We start from the raw sequence: 4,170 nt of genomic DNA, 5'->3' as shown, positions 1-4,170 counted from the left end.
GGGGAGGATGGGAAGGGATGGGAAGGGGAAACAAAGGAGGAGGCTACAATGCTTGATAAGAAATGTACTCATTATCTTGCCCATGTAATTGTAACTCTTCTGTATGGTATTCTCACAATAAAAAAATAGACCAGTAAAAAAAAAAGAATATCACATATTGCTGAACTTTTTTTTCCATATATATTTTATTGTAAAAATACTGTACAGACGGGTTTCAGTTATATGAGTACAGTATGAACTTATTTTTTTAAAAGTTCATTTGACTAATGCTTCTAGAGAATAAGAAATTTAGAATGGAAAGAGGAAAACATCCATATTTGGTTCTAAAATTTACTGGTAAATAAACAAAGAATACTGTGATTTGAACTCCCCAAATTCATGTGTTAAAAAGTGATGTTCAATGTAATATTGTTGTCAGGAATAGTCTAATTGGTGGTGATTATGTCTTGGGATGTAATCTAAGAAAGGTGCTAATGTTACTATCATGGTAGTGAGCTAGTTAACATGAAGCATGCTGTCTTAAAAATAAGTTTGTCTCTTGCTCCAACCATCACGGGGTAAAGTTGCTCAAAGGTCATTGTTAAATGCTGAATGGAGGCCAGCACTAAACCTGTAGTTTCTAATCTCCAGAACCATGAGCCAAATTAACTTTTTAAATACAAGTTAGTTCAGTAATGTAATGTATTTTTCTGTGACAAATAAAGATACTCTGTCAGAAAATTGGTACTTAGAAGTAGGTTTTCTATTATAATTTTATCTAAAAAGACTTGAAGAAACTTAAAAAATAACTCCATTCACAGGTGAATGCATAGAGGAACAAGAGAAGAAATGTAGGAAAACTCCAGAACATAATAGAAATTACTTAAGTAATCATATTGTTTACATACTGCATAAGTATGAAATTCCTATGGTGAATAGTGCCACTCACATTTGACTGATGGTTTCTTGTTATTAATTTTATGCTGAGCCTTGTTCAGTTGGATTTTAAACAGAAGTTCAAGGAGCTGGGAAGGTGGCTCAGTGGTAGAGTGCTTGCCTTGCATGCATGAGGCCCTGGGTTCAATTCCTCAGCACCACATAAGCAAAAAGAAAAAAGCTGGAAGTGGCGCTGTGGCTCAAGTGGTAGAGCGCTAGCCTTGAGCTGAAGAGCTGAGGGACAACTCCAGGCCCAGAGTTCAAGCCCCATGACTGGACCAAAATAAAAAAAGAAGTTTAAGATTCAGAATAATGAAGAGCTTCTCAACTGTTAGAAAGGAAAAGACATCAACTGAAAAGGAAATACTGTACAATCACCATATTCAAATGTAAGTGAAGAGCCAGGGAAAGAACTATGTTTGTCTCTGACTAAGAAGGTGTCACAAGAAGATGACTGTCCAGTGGCAATTTTTGTCACATACTTTCATCCTACAAATCACTTCTTGGATGGCATTATTTAATTCATTAGTCACAGCCTCCCTGATTCCTGCTGACTAACAAACATATCCTATTGCTTTTATGTGGCAATCTCACTAGAGGTGAATTACAAAGATCTTTCTCCTAAAAGAGTAAAGCGAAATAAAACTTCTAAAGTGAAATGATGATACTAAGATCTTGGATGAAGGATGAGATCACTAATAAAGTTACCATCAGCTGCAGTTTCCACTTGGCTCTTGAACATTTTTAGTGTTACATACAGTATCCAAAAGAATTATTATGCACAACTTCACAAATCTGAGCATTCACTCAGAAATGCATATTAATGCATGTTTTATGTTGGGCACAGTATGGTCTACATGAAGCAAACATAAACAAACAAAAAACAATGGTTTTAGCTAGAAGAGGTAGTTAGTCTTAACATCTCAATGTACTGTCTGCTACCCTCTTAGCAGGGAATCTTTCTAATGAATTCTCCTCAGAAATAATCCTTCACTCCCCCTCATCTTGTCTCCCTTTCTCTCCCCTTTCTTTGTCAGTCCCTCTGGCCGCCTCCTCCTTCTCCTCCTCTCCTCCTTCTTCTTCCCTTTTTTCCCCTTCTTCCTCCTCTTCTTCTTCTTCTTCCTCCTCTTCCTCCTCCTCCTTCTCCTCCTCCTCTTCCCCTTCCCCTTCCTCCTATATCTTCCTCCTATATCTTCCTTCCCCTCCTCCTATATCTCTCTCTGTCTCATTAGGGTCTATACCAAACTCTAATATCTATTACTGAACTTATGAAGCAATTCAGCTGTCCCTGCCTTAATCTGAAATTACCCTTGCTTTACATGTCAACCATATAATTATTCCAATTGTCATGAGTATAAAATAGTGTCTGCTAATCCAGGCCACAGCTGATTGCTCTCCAAGGGAGAGAATTTGACTCATGTATGGAAATGAGATGCCTTCCTGTGATATTTGTAAAGAAAATGTAGAAATAAAAGTTCATCTCTCTCTCAGTACTAACTATAAAATATCTGAAAGCTATTGAAACCATGTCTTCATGGTTCATTTAATAAAAATTAAAGTAGGTCTCACAGAGAAAATTAGTGAAATAAGAGATAGAGTTGTGACAGTTTCATAATAATTGCTTCTATTATTTATCTATAAAATACACTTTTTACTTTGTGATATTTTAAGAATTGTTTTCTGAACAATACTTCATTAAAAGAAAATTACTAAAGTCCTAGTTAAACATTTAGCACCTTTGTCTCACCATATATATATATATATATATATATATATATATATATATATAAACTAAGTAAAGGAAACAAAAGTTAATGAAAATCACTGCAGCTATCAAGGTTCACCTACTTGTCACAGAGCAGATTCTCAAAAAATAGATTCAGATTTGTGTTTTAGTTTTTAATAGGACCTATACTCAACAGCAGTGTTATAGGATGGGGAGGAAAGCATTTTAGTTTATTAAGGTGAACCACGCTGTAGTTACAATGGAGGGTGGCATCTCATAGATACTACAGGAAGCCCTTAAGGCCTGAATAGTCTTTAAAGAAGTCTAAGAGCTGCAAGAAAGTGCTGGGGTTTATGACTATGTCACCTACCACTGAAAGCCAGAAATAACTGATAAAATTCCTGCAGCAGGATTTAGCTATGACTTGTGAATAGTGAAATGATCTGAGCTAATTAGGAAATTGTACCAAAGTCCCAAAGCAAAAGTTCTGATTAACATAACACATTATATGCTATGTTAGATAAAGTGACATTCCTGGTTCCTATTTACTTTCTATTAAAATAATCAATTCCAATTGCCAATTAGCAATTCTATTTTCTTTAATGACTGCATAGTAAAATATGTGTGTGGGGTTGACAATGGAGAATGAATAATCAAACCAATAAGCAATTCCTTTAATGACTATTTTTCACTTCTATATCTGAGAGTCAAAGACAGGTAAAAGATGAACCAAACAGAGTGAAATGTTAATGAATTTGTAAATATTTCATAAATCCAATGGATTGATTATTTTATCTAATCTTAAGAGCTTTTAAATCTTAACAGTTATAAATACTTTAAAAAAATTGTAAGTAGTTGTACAAAAGGATTCTGGTTCTACAAGAAAGATCATGAGTATAATACATCTTGATCAATGAAGGTATAATTTTATATGAGAGATTTAATTAATTACATAAAGGGATTGTGATCAAATCTAACTCCTCTAATACTCTTTCTTATCCCTTTTTTTTTCTTCAAAAATGGTAGGATAATGGTTCTTTAAGGTTGCTATCAAAGGCACATACTCAGTGATGAGGGAAGTTCTACTTTCTGTTAGAACAATGTCTTCAAATATTTGCTATATGCCCACTAAATTTCACCAACATTTTTTTGTTGTTGTTGGTCGTGGGACTTGAACTCTGGGCCTGGGCACTGTCCCTCAGCTCTTTAGCTCAAGGCGAGCTCTCTACCGTTTGAGCCACAGGACTACTTCCAGTTTTCTAGTGGTTTATTGGAAATAAGAGACTCATGGACTTCCCTGCCTGAGCTGGCTTTGAACCATGATCCTCAGATCTCAGCCTCCTGAGTAGCTAGGATTACAGTCTTGTGAGACTCCAATTAACAACCAGAAAACCACAAGTAGAGTTCTGGCTCAAAGTGGTAGAGCACTAGCAAAAGTTGCTCAGACCTTGAGTTCAAGCCCCAAGACTAACAAGCAGAAGGAAGAGGAGGAGGAGGAGAAGGAGGAGGAGGAGTGGGAGGAGGAGGAG

The sequence above is a fragment of the Dipodomys ordii genome, unplaced genomic scaffold (assembly GCF_000151885.1).
Source record: "Dipodomys ordii isolate 6190 unplaced genomic scaffold, Dord_2.0 Scaffold73, whole genome shotgun sequence".
NCBI classification, from domain to species: Eukaryota; Metazoa; Chordata; class Mammalia; order Rodentia; family Heteromyidae; genus Dipodomys; species Dipodomys ordii.
The sequence above is the reverse complement of the archived record's forward strand: the minus strand, read 5'-3'. Positions refer to the sequence as shown.